The sequence below is a fragment of the Uloborus diversus genome, chromosome 10 (assembly GCF_026930045.1).
Source record: "Uloborus diversus isolate 005 chromosome 10, Udiv.v.3.1, whole genome shotgun sequence".
NCBI classification, from domain to species: Eukaryota; Metazoa; Arthropoda; class Arachnida; order Araneae; family Uloboridae; genus Uloborus; species Uloborus diversus.
The window spans coordinates 133,219,886-133,245,360 of NC_072740.1; the positions used below are offsets into that span (position 1 = coordinate 133,219,886).

General features: G+C 32.9%; 1 protein-coding gene across 1 annotated transcript in view; it reads left to right on the forward strand.

Moving 5' to 3' along the window:
- Positions 1-23,323: 23,323 nt before the first annotated feature.
- Positions 23,324-25,475, forward strand: part of LOC129231441 (myosin light chain kinase, smooth muscle-like) — a 78,550-nt gene continuing 76,398 nt past the window's right edge. The window contains exon 1 of the mRNA XM_054865756.1: positions 23,324-23,545. The gene's annotated coding sequence lies outside the window, so the exon portion shown is untranslated. The remainder of the gene's footprint in view (positions 23,546-25,475) is intronic.

The following is a 25,475-nucleotide window of genomic DNA, read 5'->3' on the forward strand; positions in this document are numbered from 1 at the left end:
CATAAATTGGTCCAGTGAATGGACATGATAAATTTTGATTCAAAAAGAAACTAACTTTCTTTGAGATCTATCTATCTATCTATATAACTATCTATATCTATTTATATAACTATCTATATCTATTTATCTATTCATATAACTATCTATACCTATCTATCTATATTTATCCTTTTATATCTCTATCCATCTATCAATATACCTTTCTATCTATTTTTCTATCTACACGTCTTTCGGTCTATCTCTATGTCGATTTACCTATTTATCAATGTACTTATCTATTTTTCTATCTATCTATCTATATACTTATCTATCGATCTATCTATCTATGTATGTATCTATATATCTATCTATCTACTAATCTATATACTTATCTACTTTATCTATCTATCTATCTATATGTCTATCGACCTAACTATCTACCTATTTATCTGTCTCTACATTTAAATATCTACCAAACTATTATCCTAATCAATCTATTTATCTATTTATCTACCTGCTTTTTTACCTGTCTATCTATCTACCTATCTATCTATGTATCTCCTTATCAGTATATCTACCTATCTACTTATGTATCTATCTATCTACCTATCTATCTACTAATCTATATATTTATCTACTTATCTACTTATCTATCTATCTATCTACTAATCAATTTATCCATCTACTTATCTGTCTATCTACCTATCTACCTATTTATCTGTTTGTACATCTAAATATCTATCAATCTATTATACTAATCAATCTATTTATCTACCCGCTTTTTTACCTGTCTATCTAACTACCTATCTATCTATGTATCTTCTTATCTGTATATCTACCTATCTATATCTGTCCACCAATCTATATCTATTTACCTATTTATCAATGTACTTATCTATTTTTCTATCTATCTATCTACTTATCTGCATCTATCTATCTATCTACTTAATTTATCTACCTATCTATCTATCAGTTTATCTATCTATTTATCTACTTATCTGTTCAATTATCTACTTATCTATGTATGTATCTATATATCTATCTACTTATCTATCTATCTGTCTATCTACCTTACTATCTACCTACCTACTATCTATGTCTATATCAGTCTCTCTACCTATCTATCTCTATATTAGTCTATCTACCTATCTATCTATCTATCTATCTATTAACCACTACCTATATATCTATTTACCTCTTATTTTTTATATCTATCTCTATATCTTCCTCTATCTATTTATCTATCTATCTATATACAAACATACATACATATCTACCTATCTATTCTCTCTCTTTGTATATATATTTCTATTTCTCTACCTCTCTATCTACCTGTCTATCTATCAAGAGAGATAAAGATATAGAAAAACAGATGTAGGTAGGTTAATATACAGATAGAGATATAGATAGATAAAAGATAAAATTCAGTAAAAATTGCATTGTTTACAAAGACAAAAATAAAGAAATTATAAAATATATAATGAAATACATAAGTAAATAAGCATATAAAACTACCCGCATTACAAAGAAATACGAAAATGAAAATATCTCAAAGGAACTTCAAATTTCTTTTTAAATCAAAAGAAATTTTACCATTGTTCATTCACTGGGTTTTCGCAATTTTTCGTACCCAGTGACTGAACACCCCTCTACCTGAAAATCTACGCATTCTGCATTGACTGAAACAATTGAAATCCATAGCCTAAATATGTATACTTAATTTTTCTTTCGTAGAGTTAAAAAATAAAATTTATCGATAAAAATAATATGCATCAAAATAATTGCTAGCACGAAACCAGCTTTATTATTTTGAAAGAGAGAAAGAACGATTCACGGCAGTAAAAATTTCAATTTTTTTCCAGGAAAAAACTGCGTATCAAAAGTAACCAATCAGGTGTCAGATAGCTTAGAAGATCAATAAAGAACGCTTTTGTAGTGAATTTATTCAGAAAAAAATTTTGGAAGCTTATTTAAAAAAAAAAAAAAAATGACGCGCTGTTCATTCACTGGGTGGTGTTCACTCACTGGTCGGTCTACCCTATCTAATTCTTTTGAAGAAATAAGTTCTATTAAATCCATTCATTAATAAGTAACTCCATCTGATGCAAATAATAATGATAATAATAAACCCAGTAAATAAACCGAAAAATAGTAGAATTCGATTTACTGCTTTCACGCGACATTGAATACAATGAAACCGAGAAGGACTGAATGAAGAATCATAAACAAAATAAGAAATCACTAAAGTAACAAATTAGTTATTGTTGGCCACTAGTCATTTTCGTATTCTACTATTGCTATTATTAGTTTTATTTTTATTTGTTTTATTGTTAACTTCATTCTGATCAATTAATATCCAAATTACTCCGTTAAACAAAAATTGCTAACATTTTTGTCTACTGTGCTACTTTTTTCTAGTTAATCCATTTAGCTAACTTAGGTTTGTACTTTCCTAATATTTCGTTTCACACACTTTTTAAATATTCATGTCATTTAAAAATCAATTTACGTTCTTTCGGAGAAATGAAGGAAGATAACACTTTTTACTATAATGTATGAAGAATTACAGAATGTCAAATTTGTTTCTTGGTAAAACTGCAAAACACGCAAAATGTCTTTCGGAAATTGTAAGATTGCATGTAAAATTACAAGTTTTTGAAACAGGGAGTAATATCATATGGCTGCCTTACTTGAATTCAAAAACTAATTTACTCAAAGCGAATCTCAGTTATACTTCGTTCACATAAATTTTGAAGCATAAGCATTCTGTGACTCTGTAATTGGAATGCTATGCACCTTATCCTTTGCAACCCCAATTACATGAAGAGCTTTTGATGTTTCTCATTCTGACGTCGTGAAAGTTTTTGCTCACTTAATTCCATCCCTCAGCATTCAGTTCGATGAAAACCTTCACTTATTTTGTCTTTGCAGATGCAGAACAGTTGGTTTTGTTTTTACGTATGAAAGAATAATACTGTACGAAACATAAACTGGTGGCGAAGACAAACTAGTGGTTTAAAAAATTAGTATAAATACATATATGCATAATTATGCTTAATGTATTTATACTAATACATTAAGCATAATTATGCTTACTGAGTGGCCTATGCCACTCAGTAAGAATGCGCCTTTCATAGAGTAAAAGAATTTTTCAAATAGTTGCAATAGTTCCGGAGATTACCTCCAACATAAACTCCTGTTTGTGAAAATTGCAACACACCATGAAGGAAGCCTCATAGTTGAATGAAATTTAATACGCAGTTGAGTGGTAATAGTACAAATAAATGATTGCATTTTCAGACCAAATAAACAATAAAAAGGGATAGAAATTAGTATTTTGTGTGGTCACCACGCGCCGCAATAAGAGCTGCTACACGACTCGGCTTGGAAGGAAACAAAGTTTGAATATCTGCCTGCGGAAGAGTATTCCATATTGTTTGTATGCGTAACCGAAGTTCGTCTGCCGAAGCAACAGGACGAGGATCACGAGCGAGACGCCGCCCAACGAAATCCCACACATGTTCAATCAGTGACGTATCTGGGGTATATGCAGGTCAAGGAAGAAGCTGTACCTGCTGCGAATCAAGGTAGGATTTGACAGTCCTAGCGACATGTGGACGGGCACCATCCCACTAAAATACAGCCCGTGGCAATTCTTGCAGGAAAGGAATAGCTTGGAGCTGTAAAACTTCGTTTATGTATCGGGTACTGTTCAAACTGCTCACATTTCGCAGTAATTGTGATCATGCGTGATATGTTATAGCACCCCAGACCATAACTCCGGGTGTTCCTCCACTGTGGCGTTCGATAATGCACTCCGGAATGTGCCGTTCACCAGCATAGCGCCTGACACGAATTCGGCCATCATGGGTCCATAAATTGAAGCGGGATTCGTCAGAAAAGACGACCTGCTGCCAATCAGCACGCCAACTCCTACGCACATTGGCCCATTGTAGCCACAGGCGGCGATGATTTTGCGTGAGAGGAATCCTGTATAAAGGAATCCTTGCGCGCAGCTCACGTCTCCGAATTGATGAAGCACACGTTGAAATAACTGTAGCTGTTAACCACTGTGCTGACAATTGTCCAGAAGAAGCTGTGCGGTCCGTCAGCGCCATAGCACCAGGTGACTGTCATCGCGAGCTGACGTCATATTTCGGGGTCCACTCCCAGATTTCCGAGCTGTCCGACCCTTGTCCGTCCACTTTTTCCAAACACGAATGATTGTGCTTCTGTTATGCTGCACACGAGCGGCTACTTCATGAGGGTTGACGATTCTGCCCCGGTCAAACTCCGAAATTTGCTTAAATTTCGCTTTCTTTCGTCGAAGAAACATAGTAAAGATTAAGTTAACGTTTACTCTAGCATATAAATACCGATAATCATACACGCCTCGCTACTGCCGTCTATTTATATTCGGTTCGATCCGCCATTCAGAGGACGCTGCTCGGCATACGCATGCGCTACCGGTCTGCAATTCTTATCATTTGCATATCATGCCCTACTTCACATTTTCAGCAATTTCAGCTCACTCGCGTAAGTCCTTCGCAGTGTTGCAATTTTCACAAACAGGAGTGTATAAATATACAAAATCTGCGCTCTCTATTTATACTATTAGTATAGATTTAAGTTAGAATTATTCTTTGCGACAAAGTGCCTGAAAGATATCAGACAACATTTAAACATTGTCCAAAATTTCCGGATAATTTTAAGAATGTCTTACGCCTTATTCAAAACTTTTTTTTCATCAATCACACTTTAAATTCATATACATCCCGAGCTAAAGAAAACAGCATAAAATAAGTGCGGTATTTAATCTGAAATGAAGTGAAAGTATCTCTCAGATGTTTAACTCTTTCAGGCTCCAGAAAAACCTATTTTTGTTCATATATGTTATTTTGATGAAAAATAAATTTGAGTGTTGTGGTAGGAATCATCAGGTAACTGTGGCAGGGTTCTGGTCCTAAAAGCAATCTCAGGCTTAGTGTCAACCTACTAGTTGACATTGTATTGCAGTACTCCGATACATCTATGACACAGAATTGCAGTAAAAAGAGTTAAGAGCGAAAACGCTATTAATAAAGTCTAATATAAATAAAAAAGCCTTTAATTTTTGAAGACTGTCTCACATATATAACATGAAGTTGAATAAAATAATGGAGTCAATTGATTGTTTAAGACGGAAAAGACATCCCAGGATGTCTTTTCCGTCAGACGGAAAAGACGTTCCGACAGACGGAAAAGAGTCCAGAGGATAGAGAATTCATAGAGACTATCTTCGACTGTCAGGAAAGAGAAGAAATTTCTACTTACCCACTTTTTTTGTATTAGATTTCTTTAGGGTGAACACCAGATAGGAGAATAATAACAAAAAATTAATTTCGTAAATACTTGTATACTATTAGACAGTTGCCGCAGGAAAATTGTAATAAAGAAATAGCAAAATTAGCCTAATTGCAATATATATATATATATATATATATATATATATATATATATATATATATATATATATATATATATAGTGGTGGTAAAAAATTTGCATCAGCCGCGCCGCAAAGGAGAGGAATATCATCCCGACTGCATTCAACACACAGTCAAGCATCCCGTATCCCAGATAATTTGGGGATGTATTTCGGATCAAAGTGTTGGTGGGCTTCACTTTGTGCAAGGAACAGTAAACGCTCAGGTGTATACTGGCATTTTGGAGGAGAAATTGCTTCCTACTATCCGGGATCACTTTACTTCAGTTCCAAACGTCATTTTCCAGGATGATTCTGCTCCGAGTCATAGGGCAAAACTGGTAAGTAACAATTTAAAAACCTTTATCCTTCCATTAGACTTAAATTGACATGGGATTAAGTAATTTTTTTTTTCTCTTAACTCACACGCAGGTTCAGAAATGGAAAAACGAGCATGGGGTTAGCAGTTTGCCTTGGCCCGGAAACAGCCCCGATCTACGTCAACAATTATTGGATTCCGGCTGTTAAATGTTTATTTCATAAATTTTGCAGAATTTCATATACATTCATCGTTAATCGGTCGACCAAAATTTCTCACATAATCCCACTGTTGTGAAAATGCGAGGGTGATGCAATTTTTTTACCAGCACTGTATATCCCTAGAAAGTTACAAAGTTGTAAAAAGAGATAACTGACGTTTTGAATAAATTGTGGTGTTGAAAATGATACACAGTTGTACTTTTTTTTTGTTAGATGTAAATACAAAAATCAAATGCTACAACTTATTCAAAAAAAAAAAAAAGAGAAAAAAAAAGGAGTTTTTATTTTCATGATTCGAACTAATTCTATTCAAATAGTTTTTTTTTTTCTTTTTCCACTGAACAGTTTAATTTATCTTCAGATTGAAAGCTCTCTCGTTTGCCCCGAGCTACATACTACTTTCTACTACAACCTGAAGTATTTTAATATGAATAGACAGAAAAATCATCGAAAATACGGCACAAACTCTGAAGAAACTATTTCAAGGATGCAGATGCAACAGAGCCTATTTATGAGTGCAAACAATTCTCAGGCCTTTTGCTGCAATCGCCAGTATTTTTTTTTTTTTTAGAAAACCTAGGACCTTTAACAGTAGAGCAGTACTTTTGTCGGTAACTTCATTTATCAATTTAGTTTTTTCTTTCAACTTTTTGACCATACACTTTTGATTTTTTTTTTGTCCACTTTCTTTTATTTTTACTTTTCTGCATTTTATTTCGGAATTTCAGCAACTAATTTTGATTTCTCTCTGGCATCAAGATAAAGCTGATATGAACATTTAGTATACTAATATGATTTGCAATCTAGGCACCAAAAAGAGATGATTAATGCAGAGAAGAGACACTCAAATTTTGTTTAGCTCAATTTTTGAAATTTTTAAATCAAAGTTTTAGCGAAAATAAAAATAAATTTAATTTATTTGCCTTTTAATTAAGATTAATAAATATTGAAATGGGGAACATATCGATTTTGCAAAATTGATGCAAAAAGATAGTATTTTTCAAAGTAGAAGAAGACCCTAGAAGCGTGAAAATGTTTTTAATCATTAGAATCGTGGTTCTTGTTTGGGGAAAAAAATATTTTCTGGGGAAATTTTGCAAATTTCCCGCATCAATAATATTTGCAAAACATTAAAAATTTTGGACGGTTCTATGGTTTTCTAGTACAGTTACCATTCTGAATTATTCACATAAAAGAAACGTGAGTACTAACACAACGGGAAATCCCAAGAGTGAAAACATCACAGTGTCAGGAGAAAAATATTTAATTTTCAAGGGCTTGAGTAGGAGCAAGAAAATTTAGAACTTAAAAGTACTTTGAAAGCTCTGGTATCCCAGTTTACTTCATGTTGATTTAAGTAATTTTCCTGTTATATAACAATTTATAAAAATATTATTCATTAAGTTACTTCAACTTTCGTTTATTTCAACTGGAGGGTTAGGCATATGCAAAAACCAATCTCTTTAAAAAAAATTTAAAAAGAAAATTATAAATTTATAACTCGGAAGCTGATTAAAGTTTTAAATGGAATAGCCTTCTACTTCAAATTAAAAATTGAGCAGTTAAGAGCTCACTTGCCTAAATATTTAGTACATTCTCAGAAAATACTTAAATAAAAATCAAGTTTAATCAAACATGAATAATCTGTTGAAAAAAAGACATATAATATGCAGATTGAAATGAACATCGTTAAAAGAGCTTTCAACTGTAAAAATAGTTGAAATATTTACAAGGTGCAAAAGGATTAAAGTGTCAATCACTGAATGCAATTTTTGGCAAAGCATGTGCTCAATTTTAGCAATTTTTTATATGCATGTTTCTATTGAATTAGCTAGTTATTGTTAAAATTAGGTTAAAGGAAAATCTTAAATAGATCAGTTAATTTAATCCACTGTATTTTATGTCATTTTGTTCTGAAAAGAAAGGTCTTTCACAAAACAATGGTATTTTTTTCTCGAAAAAAAAATCATTAATGGAGTAAAAAAATAAAACTGGAAAAACTCGGGGATTAACGGAGAACCTGGCTGATATGTCTATTGAGCAAATTTATTTTCAGCCAAGAACAAAAGTAGATAATAGGTTATGTCATCAGTTAAGCTGCTCTCTAAACGCTGTTTAAACATATTGGCGACGATCGGTTCATAATAAATGAAAAAGCGTGCAAAGTCATCTAAACTTAAAAAGTGGAATTTAAATAGCATGTTGTATCAATGTATCAGTGCAGAGAAAAATACATACAAGGTTATAGCAAATAGCAATTAAAATTTCTTACGTCATCGAGAGTGAGATTTCCGATTCCATAACGATTTTCTTTAAAATAATCCATTAGCATTAGCCATCACCATCAGGATCATCATCAGCATCGCCATTAGTTCAGCATCTTCAAGGTGCTCACGCTCGACTGAGGGCACTCTTAAGATGCCGGTCATATCTGAAAGAGTTTCGTCAAAACTGAACATCTGTCGATTTTTTTCAAGTCAACGCAAAAAGTAACTGAACGCCTGTCTCTATACATTGATACATATCATCTGACTTCTCACAATGTCTACATGAAATGTGATGACCGTAGGTTAGTGCACTCTTTTCTTCCGATTTTATAAGGAAAATTCAGTGTAACATAACTTCTGGCAGATTTTTGTTCTGAACGCGCGAACTATTCACCCTAGGGTAGGCGACTTAGGCGGCCGGCAGATTTTAGGGGCGGCAAATTTCGAAAATGAAACTTTTTTTTTAAGTGTTTAATATCTGTTTCAGTTCCATAAGATACGCAGCTTTAATGTGAAAAAAAATAATAATTTAGAGCTTGTACCAACATTTGAATATGCAAAATATGTTCGGAGTTCAACTAGAAATTCAGTTTAATTTGTGGGGCGGCAAATTATGCGATTTGAAAGTCTTTGGAAAATATTACTACATGTTTCAGTGCCACAATATGTGCTACTTTAATGTTAAAAACTAGTTTTAAAAGTGTGTATCAGTGTTTGGATATACAAAAACCAGTTTGGAATTTAATAACAAACTCACTTTAATTTTAAGGGCGGCTAATTACTTGATTTATCTACTAGCGACTTTGCATGGTCTAACTCAAAAATCAAGTGACGCGGTTCAACAACTGGGCTCAAATAATAGAAAAAAAAATATACTGTAAAATTTCCCGTCAAAAAATGATTCTTAAATTTTGTTAATGGTTAATCTTTAAGTCCTGGATAAATTAAATGCAACCCTCCATTAATGCAACTAAAATCCTTGATTATCTTATGCTGGCAGTACAAAAAAACAGCCTAAAAATATGCAAAAGGGGAAATTTTTACCTCAGAGCAAAAGCAAGAATTTTGTTTTTTCATAATCGAGAAAAAATGCCAACGGATCCAAAATTACTTTATTCACGTTAATGTAAACTGAGCTTGTTGACAAACTATAAACTTCCGACTTGATATGGATATTCCATTGGGCTTAAAAATGCTTTTAACTCTTTTCTTGGTGATTTACAGACTAGGTAATTTTTTTGAAATTGGAAGGAAGTAAACCAAATTGAAAGGTATTTTTCGTGGGCTTTCGAATGAGACCTAAATCAAGAAAATCGGATCATTATTTCGGGTAGAAAAGAGCCATTTAATACAATTCTGCTTCACAAAATGTTTGTGAGATTCTTGGCGACAACAAACATACACACAAAAAATTTTAACACATATTAGTCGTAACATGTTACCATCAGGGATGTGCCATTTGGCGTCGAATGTACTCGTATTATTTTTGGCGATTTCATTGAATCCTCCGGTAAATTGGAAAAGAAGTTTTTATTCCAATATTTAAGAAATCCACTATCAATGATTATTATAACAAACAATTTTGATTATTTGTTTACAAAACTAATGAAAAATTAAATTTCGTATTAAACACTTCGTGCTGTTACAGATAAATATGCATAAACTACAGAATGAGCATATGTTGCATTTAAAACATATTCGCATTTTCTCAATCGATTTTTACAAATGCGTAACTATTCCGTATGTATTTGCATTTTATTAACAAAATCTCAAACTGGTTTCTAATTTCTGTAAATTTGAACATAAGGAACCTTTATGTACCCCAGTACAAAGTATCAATTTTCCAATGAAAAATGTAAAAAAAATAAATGAAAAGTGTTAAAAAAAAAGAACCAATCGCGACCACAACACGTACAAATCATTATTTTTGTAATACAGTTTAAAACACTAACTAACTTTATATTATGATACATACTGGTTCCTTACAGTCAAATGCATGAAAATCAAAAGCCAAAAATTTTAATTACGAGAATAAAGTGTACTGCATATATGTAAAAATGTCATACCAGTACATAAAACATTAAAAAAAATGGAAGCACATAAAACATTTTTTAAAAAAATTATTTTTAAAAAATCTGCAAACAATAAATATGTAGGGGAAAGGGGGGCACACACGTGAGCATGCTACGTTTTACTAGAATAATGTCAAGCAAAAAATCTTGAAAAATTCTCAAGTCAAGGCAGTACCAGTCCTACTTCTTGGCCAAACGTTTAGAGCAATGAACCAATTTATGCTTTCTGCGGTGACAACTACTTTGCTTTAGTAGGTGTTGCATGTAATTTTATCGCTGTATTCTTCACATTGAAACATATTATAAACTAACAAATAAGCCAAAGCAAACCATTATATACACATTCAAGTAAATTTAGGACAATATTTTAATTTTTTAATTACATTAAGAATTTTTTAATTTTGAAGATTAGTTCTAAGGTAGATGACGGGGCACTGATTAACACAACATATAGGCACACTTGTAAATAGTTCTCATATCCTCTCTGTAATACAAATAGTTGAGTAGGGTTCCGTGTTAAAAAAGGTGAAAAGATTTAAAATTATTATTTTGCAACAGTCAGTTTGTAAATTTTATTGTTAATTATTATTACATTATAAATAACTAATTATTTATTTATGTTCTTATTATTTTTATTGTTTATTTTATTTCTAAATAATTGACCAACGGTTTAGTATTATATAATATTTACAAGAAAAAAAAAGGAAAAATTTTCTCCTTTACTAAAAACGAAAGTTCAAAATAATTTTAAAATTCATCATGTTCTCTAAAAAGCTTAAATGCACTATTAATCAAGAATTTACTTTACACAATAAAATATTCATTGTATTTTTTACTCTTTTTAAGGTTTTTTTGAGCAATCACATTGCTTATTTTTCTCACTTGACTGTTTTTGGCGTTTCTATGATTTTATTCCCCCCCCCCCCCGCCTCCCTCTGCAGCACCACCGTCGACCGGCCCCTCCCGATGCTGTTCCTCTAGCGGACAAAGTCTCCAGGTTGCGTCCATATCCAACATATACATGCATTCATACACACACTCATGCCTGCACACAGACACACACGCACACACATACACACACACTCATGCCTGCACACAGACACACACTCACACACACTCATGCCTGCACACAGACACACACGCACACACATACACACAATCATGCCTGCACACAGACACACACGTACACACATACACACACAATCATGCCTGCACACAGACACACACGCACACACATACACACACTCATGCCTGCACACAGACACACACGCACACACACACTTATGCCTGCACACAGACACAAACACACACTCATGCCTGTACACACACGCACACATACACATAACCTATACACACACACACTCGTAATTGCGAAAACATAATTTGAATTCAAAAAGCCAAAATTCATTTCTTTTTTTCTTTTTTTTTTAATGTAATGATTAGAACATGCTACGAAACTATAAAATTTGACAGAGTATAGGTGACGAATCCTTTAATGTAATTAGTATGTATGTGTTTCACATTAAAGAGTTTTTCATTGAAATATGATGTTTGCTTTGAATTTTTTCAATCGTATTCATATGTGTCCCAGGCTTGTTCACGTGTATCCTCCTATAGGGGTACATGTGAACAAGTTAAGACATTTTTTTTTTAAAAATCATTAAAAAAATATTTTTTTAATAAGTAAAAAATCCAGAGCACAAAGAAAAGACGATTCAACCATAAAGACACTTTTACTCTGAGAAATTGATTTTTTTTTTTTTTTGAGAAATTATGAAAAGAAAAAAAAATGTTCACACGTGCGCCCCTTTCTCCTATCTATCTTTAAGTTTACCCGCCAAAGACTTATTTTAAGCGGGCATGTTATGCAGAATATCAACATCACTTTTTTATTCTTTAGATGAACATTAACTATCAAAAATTTTCTTTTTTGTACACTCATTATAGCTTAGTTTGAAATAATACACTTTAATTTCATCAATACAAATATTTTTTAACTGACTGAAAAAAATATTTTGTACAACTGCTCTACTAAAACATTGTTAGAGTGAAAACATTTCCAGTGATCACATAAAATCACCGCTAAAAATATGTTTATCTAAAGAAAACTTACTGCATTGGCTGTAAACCTCAGTTAGCATTTGAATGATTGCCGCTGAAAATAAACTCAAGAACACGATCGCCATGCTTTTGCTATTAAAAATTAATCTAAATATCTTCAAAAGAAATATTTCACAGCAAATATCTAATTCCAAACACAGCAATGGCGTCAATGCTTTATCTAACGTAATACTGCTGCAAACGTGGCAATTTCTCTGTGCCTCTTCTTCTCCGCTGCAACGAGACAAGGGTTTCGTTCGCATAGCGCTACCGGTCGACCACGGTTGGTTGATTAATGACGTCAGCGGATGACATGATGACGAAAGAAGATGTTTTGATTGCTTTTCATCTACCGGTAGCTCTATTAGAACGCACCTGGTTTGTTACCGGTTAAACGACCGGTCGACTAGTTGCTCTTTGCGAACATAGCCAATTTTTTATACCTCTTGTTTGCGCGTCTCGGTATCTTTTTCGAAAGGAAAAAATTATATTTTCTTTAAATTCTAGAGAAAACTATTAGAATCTCTATATTTCGTGTGAGACATTGGTGTGTTCAAATTAAAACGCACAAGTTTTTTTAATTCTATAATTAGCCCGAAATGAGTTTCTATGATTGAAGTTGGCAAAAGGCATTGTTAGATTTTTTAATGAAATTTAATCCTGCATTTCAGTTAAATGATTTTACAAAACCTATTTATTTTGACTAAAGTTTTGAGAAGTGCGCCAACTTTGAGAAACTAATTTATACGATTAAAATCAATGTAAACTTTTATAGCGCGTTGTATTCTAGTTATACGCATGACATGTCAACTACACCAAGAACATGGAATACATAAGCCGAAAGTAAACAAAGAGGTTTCCAGAAGGTTTTCCGCTATGCCACTTTTGGGGACTTTCTCCTGAATTAAAAAAAGTCAACCAATACGAATTGTTGTTGAAGGCCAAATGGGGCAATTCTTTATATAGTCTATCTTTATATAGGCTAGTCTATCTTTCCCAGAATTTTTTTTTTTCTTTTCCTAGATCCTTGCCGGGACCCTAGGGGCCCTTGCCCACCGGGCGGCAACTTCCCATATTTCTGCTTTTTTCTTTTTTTTTTTCTCCTTTGAAACTCAATGGAAAAACTTGAAGGAAGAAGGAAAGGTGCGGTCTTGGAAAAGTCGTATATTTGGCACTGACCAGTAGTAAAGATCACTAATCATGGTTTTGTAGCTTTTATCTTCACTTTAAAAATGTCAATTGAATTTTTTAGTTAACAGTTTTATTTATAATTAAAATTAAAATGCAATTCAGTTCATTTTTTTTAATTGAATTTTGAAAAAAAGTGGGACTAACTTCGAGTTAATTATGTTTTCTCAGGCTCAAAATGAGGATTGTATTAAACTATCATTACTTATAGAAGAATGTGTAGTTATTGCGCAAAGATATAAGTGCTTCCCGCTACGAATAAAACTAAAACTCAACTTAACACGGAACATATTTCCAAATTAGCTTTGAAGCAACTAAGAAGTAATATGCTTTATCCGTAATTTTTTTAACGGAAAAAGCCAAGTGCGTTAAAAAAATTTTAAAAAAAATAAAAAAAAAAACTTTCATTCAAGTTACCGCGCAATTGGGTAAAAATTTCAAGCAACTTAACTTTTAATGACATGATCACTTCAGATATAAGGATCTAAAATATAAAACATGAATCAGATTTTCAGGAAATGGAGAGGATCGATGATGAGCAATGAGCCAGTATGTGTAAAGATCGCCAAACATGTTGAACAAAAAAGTCAAATAGAAATGATATGATACTGTAGTTAAAGTCGGCGCTATTTTGAAAATAAGATGAGAAAATATTAGACAGAAACTAAATATTTTAAGTTAAAAAAAAAAAAACATTATACAAGATTCACGCTTTATGCTTTTTAAAAAAACAATCAGATTGGAAGGCAATTAATCTGATTAATTGCTTCCAAATAAGCTAGAATTAATTTCGTCTGTAATCAAGGATATTAAATGTTTCTTTGATCACATATTAATGATTAACTTCCGTTTCAATGTGATATTTTACCGAACTATAATAAGAGAGTCAAGCAATCTAAAAATCTATGTGTCTAAGTAGCATGAAGTAACACAAGTAGTAAAATAAGTAGCGAGAGAGAAATTAAAACAAATGGAAAAAAAAAATATCGAAAGGTGAACTTACATGCAATTATCTGAGGCTTGAATATTTGCCATAAAGTAGTCTTCGGAAAAACTCTTCAGCTGGTTTTATCCTGGAGATACGATACATACACACACACAGGTGGCACTATATAAGCATCGAGATTGAGAAAAACTCCAGAATTGCTCCGCTTGTAATTATTTCTGTCTAAGACCAAGATGTAGGTCTTATCTCTGAAAGTGAAACAATTTTCGTAGGAATTACGCTCCGTCACCTGAAAAGGCTTCCGTTGCAAAGTCCGAGTAGTATTCATTTTCTTTTACGCTAAAGGTGATGAGTGGTATATTTCCATCGGAATTCTTCTCCCTAGCCTGGACAGAATATTCGAAAAGAAACGACAAGCTTACACGAAGTTCGAACTTCCTTTTTGAAAAATTCAAAGCAGTTAACCATTCACAAACTGCTCTTATCTTTAACACAGTTCATCGCAACAATAAATCGTTGAAACTTGCATATAACGTCAATTTTTGATACTTCAAAAGGATTTTCCACCACCTTAATGGAAGTTCATACTTCGTGTGAAGCTAGAATTGAAAGTTTTATCAGTTTCTCTTTCGAAGCTTGAAGTTACTTGTTTTGTAAATCAAAGACAGGATAATCCAAACGTCCATATAAACATTAAAAATTCCTGGAAACCGGAAAAACAGTTAAAATAAAAAATGGTTTTCGAACTGAGTCTGGTTTTGAAACTACTGTTTATCGCAAACCTTTTGCTGTTTCTTTACCTCCTCATAGACTATCGTCTCATCCACCTAATCAAAAATATTCTGCCTTTAATGCTCTTGTTGATCGTGCTTTAAAGACTTGTTCTTTAGAGGAACTTCTTAATGTTGAACTTAACTATCTTAGAGCTGTGGCAATTGATAGAGACTATCCGCCCACTTTGATTGATTCCATTTATAAAAAGCCCAAAGTAATGTTCGAAAAAGAACTTACATCACTAAGAATTTGGTCGTACTACCATTCTTTCCTTCTGTTAGTTTTCAGATCGCTAAGATACTTAGACGTTTCCAATTCCATGTTGTGTTTTCACCAATTAATAAACTTTCGTTCTCGACTCTTAAGGATTCTATTGATCCCCTTAATGATTGTGGAATTTATAAAATTGATTGCATTTGTGGCCTTGCCTATATTGGACAGACCCGCCGTTCTTTGAAATTTCGTTTAAAAGAGCATAAAAATTATGTGAGAAAACAACAATTCAATAAGTCTGGTATTACTCAACACTGCTGGGACTCAAATCACTCCTTTGATTTCAACTCATTTAAAATTATACAGAAATGCCCAAATTCATCAGATCTTGATTTTTGGGAGTCTTTCCACATTCTGAAGAATCGTTCTAATCTAGTTAACGATCTTAAATCCATTCCGTATTTTTCTGCAGTGTGACATCCATTCATTAATTGATAGTCTTTTTTCGCCCCACTTTGATCTCATATTTTTTCTTCGTTGCGTTGTAGGTGGTTATAGACCAAGAACTGACCCCCCAAAACGCGATTTATCTCTTTTATGGCTTGTGGCCGGTTAAAATAATAAAAAAATGCAATTAAAAACTTTGGCTCGAACCCCCCCCCCACTAATTTTGGGTCACACGGCTGCGTGGGTGGATGAAAGGTCAAAAAAAAGAAAAATATTAAAGTGATGAGTTAAATAGCTAAAAATTATATAATAACATTAAATTAATAAGAAAAAACACGTAGCTAATTTCTGCCATAGCTACGTTGGGGCGAACGTGGTGCCCCCAGGGTTAACTTTCGATTATAAAACTTTAAAAAAAATGATCACTTTCGTGGGGGGGAATTTTACAGGGTATTAGTTTCATTATTTTGAGTGCCAAAAAAATTCCCCCCCAGTAACTATGGGTCAATTTGTCAAAAAAAAAATTTTTTTTGTTCCTCTTTATTTGGTCCACGTCGAGTATTATTCAAACTTACGCATGACTGTTTAAATTGCAACCCCCCCCCCCCAAAGTTTGAACGTTAATTCGATAAAAAAAAAACTTGTAGCAATCCCCCCTCCACACCTATGGAGGGGGTTGCTACGCGGTGCGCGGTTTTACAACGTGGTGCCCCCCCCCCAGGGGTGAATTATCGATTGATTAAATTAAAAATAAATGATCACTTTCGTGGAGGGAATTTTACAGAGCATACATTTAGTTGTTTTAATTGCAAAAAAAAAAAAAAATCTCCCCTCCCTCCCCCTCTAGTAATTATGGATCAATTTGTCAAAAAAAATTTTTCTTTTGTTCCTCTTTATTTAGTCCGAGTCGAGTACTATTCGCACTTTAGCCTGTCCGCTTAAATTGCAAAAAACAAAGTTTGAATGTTTATTCGTTAAAAAAACTCGTAGCAAATTCCCCCCATCTATTTGTTAGGGGGTTGCTACGCGGTGCGCGGTTTTACAATGTGGTGCCCCCCAGGGGTGAACTATCGATTGATTAAATAAAAAACAAATAACTGTCGTGAGGGAATTTTACAGAGTATACATTTAATTGTTTTAATTGCAAAAAAAAAAAAAAAAATCTCCCCTTACCCCAGTAATTATGAGTTTATTTCACAAACAAAAGTGATTTTATGTTAAAATTGCAATAACGATTTTTTTACTTGTAAATGTTAATGCGTTAATCCGATGCGTTAAATGAATATCTAAAATAATAATTTGGAAATTCATATAGATTTATTTACCTTCGGCATATTGGTTGTGATAGTGTCTATCTTGTTTGATAAAAATGTTCCTGCAATCTCGATGATATAAATCTGTTTTTGTTAAGAACTCGGAAAAATCTAAATCACGGAATTTCAGTTTTCAGTGTTTTCGAATCTTTGAAACTTTTATTCCTTCAAATAAAGTTTCTGTCATAACATTATCTTTTATCTGGTGGCTGGCTACACTTAAAATTACCCTTTAAAACACTCATAATATAAAAACATCAAAATATATTTTTGAAAAAAGGATTTTTTTACGTTTTCAGTTTAAGGATGCGGTACAGCGTGCTCCGAAAAGAAAAACCAACAGCTATAACGACTTCACTGTGTTGGCTACAGTTGATCACTGACGAAACTGCCCTCGAAACAGCAAGAAGAAAATCACCACAGGCGTATACTTCCCCCTTCTTTCTTTTCATACTGAGCCCACAATGGTAGAAGCAGATGTACGGACGCTGAATTGCTTCCTTTCATTTTGAAAAAATATTTCAAAATTTCTAATTTAAATTAAAAAAAAATTTTTTGGGGATTTTTTCCCCTGCTACAATTCAAATGTAAACTCTGAATGAAAATCCCCCCTCTCTACGAAAGTAATCTTTTTTTTATTTAATCAATCGATAATTCCCTCCTGGGGGGCAACAAGTTCGCCCTAACATAGCTGGGGGGGGGGATTTTCTACGTTTTTTTTTTAACCGAATAAATAATTGCAATTGTTTTTTACAATTTAAGAGGTCATGGGAAAGTTCGAATAGTACTCGACTCGGACCAAATAAAGAGAAACAAAAAACTTTTTTTTTTTTACAAATTGACCCATAGTTACTGGGGGGGGGGGGGAGATTTTTTGGAAATCAAAATAATGAAACAAATACCCCTGTAAAGTTGACCATCTCCAACCCCACGAAAGTGATCTTTTTTTTTTTTTTAATTTTAACACTCGATATTCACTTCTGTGGGGGGGGGGGGGCTCCCACATTCACCCCATCATAGCTGGAGGGGGGATTTGCTACGTGGTTTTTTATTAATTTACTGTTATTATATAATTTTTAGCCATTTCACTTATGTTAATATTTTTCTTCCTTTCATCCACCCATGCAGCGTGTGACCCAAAAATAGTGGGCGGAGGGGGGGGGGGGGATTAGAGCCAAAATTTTTAATTACATTTTTTTATTATTTTAACCGACCACCCGCCATAAAACAGATAAACCGTGTTTTGGGGGCTCAGCTCTTGGTCTACAGGGACGACGGGTTCGAACTGAAAAATTCATTTTGTGTTAAATAGTCCAATTATTGAGAAGGCTACAAGCTATATAACATAGCGCTTTAACTAATAGGAGTGGAGCAGCAATAAGAAATGTAATGAAAACAGGAAAATTTATATAATTGTATAAAATGCTTGGAACGCGGAATACACGTACATTTTTAAGGTAGACCGTGCAACGCCTGGCAATGCAGCTAGTAGACTCATAATTGCTGGGGAGGAGAGATTTTGTTTTGCAATTAAAACAATTAAATGTATGCTCTGTAAAATTCCCTCCACGAAAGTGATCATTTATTTTTAATTTAATTAATCGATAATTCACCCTTGGGGGGGGGGGGTACCACGTTGTAAAACCGCGCACCGCGTAGCAACCCCCTCCATAGGTGTGGAGGGGGGATTGCTACGAGTTTTTTTTTTTATTGAATTAACGTTCAAACTTTGGGGGGGGGGGGGTTGCAATTTAAACAGTCATGCGTAAGTTTGAATAATACTCGACGTGGACCAAATAAAGAGGAACAAAAAAAATTTTTTTTTTGACAAATTGACCCATAGTTAGTGGGGGGGGGGATTTTTTTTGGCACTCAAAATAATAGAAACTAATACCCTGTAAAATTCCCCCCCCCCCCCCCCCCACGAAAGTGATCATTTTTTTTAAAGTTTTATAATCGAAAGTTAACCCTGGGGGCACCACGTTCGCCCCAACGTAGCTGGGGCAGAAATTAGCTACGTGTTTTTTCTTATTAATTTAATGTTATTATATAATTTTTAGCCATTTAACTCATCACTTTAATATTTTTCTTTTTTTTTTGTCCTTTCATCCACCGACGCAGCCGTGTGACCCAAAATTAGTGGGGGGGATTCGAGCCAAAGTTTTTAATTGCATTTTTTTATTATTTTAACCGGCCACAAGCCATAAAAGAGATAAATCGCGTTTTGGGGGGTCAGCTCTTGGTCTATTATGGTAATGTCTTTCTTTGGAACTTTTTTTTCTGTCTTTGCGTTTCCATTGCATGTTTTATTTTGTACTTGTTTAACTTTTTGTTGTTTTCCAACCTCTTTCTGTTTTCCTGAATTGTGTTTATTCTTCCTTTCGCTAAATGTGGCAGTTGATTCGTAGTAAAATTTTTTCGGACATAAATTTATTGCTAATTTATTAATAAGCGGTTTCATTTTGACAGCAACATGTATTTTATGGGTCTTTTTACTGAAATTAATTGCTTAACTGTTTTCTCTGGGAGGGAATCGTGCAACAAATCTTGACTGAGTTCCGTTTTGTCTTGTTTTGCTTTTGTTATTGCTTATTTTGATATTTAAACTGTCTGCCGTCCATTTTCATTGCTTTTACTGGGTATCTTTACATCTAGTAGCTCACACCTTTGAATTGAAAAAGGGGTTCCTTGAAACCTCGAAACACGTGTATTCTGAAATCGATTTATTTGTGCTAAACAACGTTGGATATTTCCTGTTATTCCTCGGCACAAAGGTATTTATTTATTGCTTGGTTTTCGGATTGTTTGATCATGGGATTTTATTTATTTATTTTTTAATCTGAAAAAAAAAAGCTGTTGACTGATGTTCAAATAAAAGAACTTCATTAATATGCTATCTTTGACCATGGCTGGTAGGTTTTTGACAGGTGATAGTTTAAACTATGGTTTAAAATTTTCATGCCAAAAGCTTCCTTGTCAAAAGTGTTAAATACTGTCTATTTAAGTTAATGAGAAAAAAAAAGACCATTATCAGTATTATTAAACTATAAGTATGCTGAAAAGAAAATATCACTTTAAGTTGTTTGTTGGGGGAATTTAAAAATTTAAATGAAGAAAGATATTCAACGTCGTATTATCTTTAAAAGTACACATTTGAAGTAAAATGCAGTGCAGTCATCATGGTCAATATAAAATTAAGATAGTAAATTTCAAGGCAAATGGAATTGCATAACTGAACAGAAAACAACTGAACAAACCTGAGAAATGCCCTCCGAAATTTTTCGAGTTAAGTTGAGTTGTATGCTATCAGGCGTTTTTTGAGTGTAGTTGAGATGTTTTACCCCCTGGCAATTTTCGATTTGAGTTGTTTTGCTTTTAAGTGCTTTTGAGGAGAGCTTTGCTTTTCAAAGTTCAGTTATTTTTATGGCAACCTTTTGTAGTTTCGATTTTTATTCTACGCCTCCAAGCGGCGTGTAATGAAACTGCTATACCACTGTTACGGTGCTTCAATTAGAAAAAAATGATTTTTTTCATAAAAAGTTTATATTTTAGGGATGGCAACACCTTTTAGCTTTCGTTTAAGACTTGGATGCCTTGTAGGAAATGAAAAGGCGATTGCTGCGTCATCTATGAAAACAGAATCGAACTATTATGGAACTTGCACTTATTTTAGTGTTTTTTTTTTCTTAGAATTCAATTATTATTTTGTATTCGTTCTTACCTTAATTAAACTAAATTCAATCTTACAATTATTGTTTTATTGCAATTATTTCTTTATTTACAATTTTTTCTTCACACCAGTATTGGTGTTGGTACCGTCTCAACAAATAAAAACCAAGTTGTTAAGTGGCTGCTGATTACATGTTAAGAAATTAATAATGTTATACTCTATAAATTAAGCTTATCTGCACGGAATTGCAAAATTTCCTGTTCATTTTGAGTCGTTTTCTTGCATCAGAGTGTAATAATATCAGACAGGAGTTGCAATATGTGTTTTGCACTTTTTCACTTGCAAAGAAAAACACTTGTTCGTTTCGAAAATTCATTTTTTTTCTCACTCCAATCTAAAAATAAGGCGGCTCTAATCACAAGTTGAGTCGATTTGATTTGGACTCGCGTAAAGGAAGGTAAAAAATATTTTTATAATCCAAAAGTTTTAACTAGTAAAAAAAAAATATTTGCTCGTGTTCAGATTGTTTGTTAATTTGACTGCCCCCTTACTGTATAAAAACTACAAAATAGATGTTTAGCAAAACCTCTTAAATGTAATGTAATAAATTATCTGAAAAGGAAATTAAATATATAACTGATGAATAAGTTTAGATTATTAGTTTAAAAATATTTATATTGTGTGTACTTGACTTATTTTTGTTTCGCAAGGTCGTATGAAAATGGAAGGGAAAAGTTTATTTTTAGTTTATTTTGTGGCTTTTTTAAAATTTGAAGAAATTACTCGATTGAGCTGAAACTTCAAGGAGATATTAACCTTATACAGAGCTAACATTTACACTTCTAAACATTTTCAAAACTATATATTTTAAATTTCGTAAAAAGTTCAAGAAAATATCAAATTTTTGCAATTTGGGCATTTTTTGGGGCGATTTAGGGACTCAAAGATAATATCTTAGGAGCTTAATATTTTAAGGGCACCCTATTGACGGTAAAAGGTACACGGTGGTAAAAGGTGAACCGCAGTTCCTGTGATAATTAAAGATCGTTGTCTGTGGTGACATTGAAGAAGAGATACATTAAATAGAACGAAAGAAAAATGTCTTTTCTCCGAAGAAAAAAGTTACTTACATTAAAGTTACAAAAGATATAAAAGTCCAAAAAGTGTCCTTTGTGTTTCGTTATTAATTTGTCACAAAAGAGTATAACCTCTTAACTTACAGTTAATAATCAAAATTTCCTTCACTTGTTAGAAGCGCCGAAAACTATTTTTCCATTCATTACCATAAATTCCATTAATGACCGCAGCGCATAACTTTTTTTCTATTAGAGAACACTTCATTATTTATAGATATTTCCCGCCCCTCTTTTTTTTAAACCTATAAAATGTAGTCTACTAATATCAATTGCTGCAATGAACAGCCTTGTGGATTGTTATTAATCTATCGTAAGAGTAAAACCTCCTTTATTTCCACTAATAATCAAAATTTTATTCATTTGTCAAAAGCGCAGAGAAAACTTGTATTTTCATCTGATTACTACACTTAAATTCCCTTCATTATTAAACTGATTTTTTTTTTTTTTTTGAAAACCTGTGAACAATTTACTAATATAGTCAAATTCGCTTATAACGACACCTGATTTAACGAGAATCCGGATTTAGCAAGGAAATTAGAAATACTTGGTTGGCAAAGTGTTAAGTCGATTGGAGTATAACTCGCTTTTAACAAGCAAACCCCGCTTAAATAGAGCAATATTTTTGCGATTCATAAAATTTCTATTGAATTTCAGACCAGCTTAGTCATTTTTCGTAAATGTTCTTTAACATTCCAAAGTCAACCAAAGTTAGTGATAAATCATAAGTCTTGAAAACAATCGATGAAAGCACTTTTTTAAAAGAAGCATTTGAAAATTAGATATGTGTGCGTATATGTATAGTCCTCAAAAACAATGACAGAAGAAAGATACATTTAGACTATTCAAAGAAAAGTAATCGATTTCTTTGGAATACAGTGATTAAAAAGAAGAAAAAAAACTATAATGAATTTTAAAGATTTTTCTCGCGAACTCGTTTTTTACGAGCACTCGGTTATAACGAGCAAATATCACGGTCCTTCATTATAAGCGAAATCGGCTGAATTATGTACTGGAATAAAAAGCTCCGTGGACGTTAGGAATAAGAGAGAGGCTTGTATCCCAGTTAGATGGAAGGTGAGAAGCACAAGGCTAAAGAAAAAAAGGTAGAAAGTAATTCGTGCCAAATTTTGGCTCCTACCACCATCAATTGGAAGCGCGGGAGAGAAAGAAAAAAGAGTCTCGAAAGAAGCCAAATTCCTTCAGTCGCTCATTCTTGATTTGGAGTTCGTCTGTTTGTTTTTACCTCATCCCTCTCCTTTTTTCACTACTACAGTGCTTTTGTGGTTTCTGGTGTTCTTGGTCCCTTGCCTTGTGACAGTGGCGGCTACAAGTCGCTAACATTCCTCAAACGTCTTGCTGGATAAAGCCAACTGTTTGCACGAGCTCTTTAAGGATTCACTGAAACTTTTTCTCTTTGGATACGATACTTGTCATAAAGGTAAACTATTCACTAATATGTTGCTTGCGATGAATGCTATAGATTTAAGTATACTTTATGGAATATGCTCGGAAAATTGTCTGAGTCATAAGACATGAAAATATCTGATGCATGAAAATGAATAATAACACCCATGGTAAAAATAAAACGTAGAGTAAAAAGCTGATTCTCAATGAACTTTCAACTGTCAGAAAAAATAAGTCGTACACGTCAGTCATTGATGAAAAACATTAATAAACTTAGTTTCGTTTATTGACAAGTGTAAACAAAAAAAAAAACAAAATACCATATGTTAATGACGTTTTCATTCGTTAAAAAAGGGGGGGGGGGAATCTTCGCTTTTGATACATAACTGGAATTTCAACCGAAAAAAAGTATATTTCATTGAATTTTCCTTTAATTGAAAAATTTCTAGACAGGCATCAAATACGAAAACATCTGCATGAATAATAACAAAAGCAGCATAAGATGTAAATTTGATGAGCGAAACGTGCAAAGAGTACAAAAATGCTACTACAAAAAGGTGTACTAACTATCCATTTGTTTGACCACATGACCCCACACGGGGGAGGCTAGAGGCTACAAGAGTAACTAGAGACGGACGGAAAATGGTCCCATGCGATAAAAGTGAGACCAAACTACTTTTTAAATGTAACATTCACAAAACTTCAGGGAGAACCGCAGCATTATTTGTCAAAAATGAGGGAACTCCGATGTTTATCGCTTTTAAAATGAAAGTTTGAGAAACAAGTACTTTTCAGAGCCACTATGTTGGTTTCGTTTCCGTACGTAACTTGTGGCAGTGAAATTATGAATAAATAGAATTGTCTTTCTTAAAAGTGATATTTTAGACTCATATAAATGACATTTTAATTCTTTAACAAAAAAGGATATTTTTCGCTTTTAATACGTAAATGGAATTTTAACTGCAAAAAAACTACATTTCATTGAATTTTCCTTGGATGATAGAAAATTTTCTGAACCGGCATAAAACACGAAAACATTTACATGAATAATATTAAACGTAGCATGAGATGAAAATTTGATGAGTGAAAAGTACAAAGTGTATAAAACGCTACTACAAAGAGGTAAATCAGAAGTAAAGATATACTAACTATAAGTACTAAATGAATAGTCTTAATTAAAATATATATTTCAGACGCTTATTTTTCGAAGTTATTTTTTTACTTAACTACACATCTAATTCATTTTAAGAATTCGTTTTTCTTTTTTGTTTTCTCAATACAGTAGACACTCTACTTCCCGCGCTGGTCGAGGGTCAGTAAAGAAGCGCGAAATTTCCGAAAGCGCGATGTGACTGAAGCTACCAAAACATCGACTCATCTAGCGTAAAAGTAACTAATTTGCAGATCTAAAAAAATGTTAGTTTATTTTTGTTAAAATGACCTAATAAAAACAGAAAAATACAATAAATAGCTTCATTTTTTTTTCAATTTTAAACTTTAAATAATGTTTTGGTTAAACAGGAATCCAAACTTTTAAGTAAATTTACGATTCCAAATATAAACAGAAAAACATCTCAATTTCATTGGTCGTTGACATAAAGAAGAAAACGTCAACATCTTCTAGTATCTCACATTTAAAGTTTATTTTTAAACCTTTAATTGATTGGAAGGCAGAGGAAAAGCATAATACATCCGAATTAACTATATAGCGAGGAGCTATATAACGAGGGATCGCCATACATTCCATTCTTGACTATTAAAAAAATAGGTTGTATATGAGGAATTCCTCACGTTTTAAAAAAAATAAATTCTTTTAAGTCTTATTTATCTATTTATTTATTAATATGCATGTAGCGCAAAAAGTACTGTGTAGGTGATAAAAACAGCCCAAAGCAAAGCTCTCGACAAAACTCACCACTGAAAATTTTGTATAGATTATAGGTTGTCATAAATTCTGAACAAAG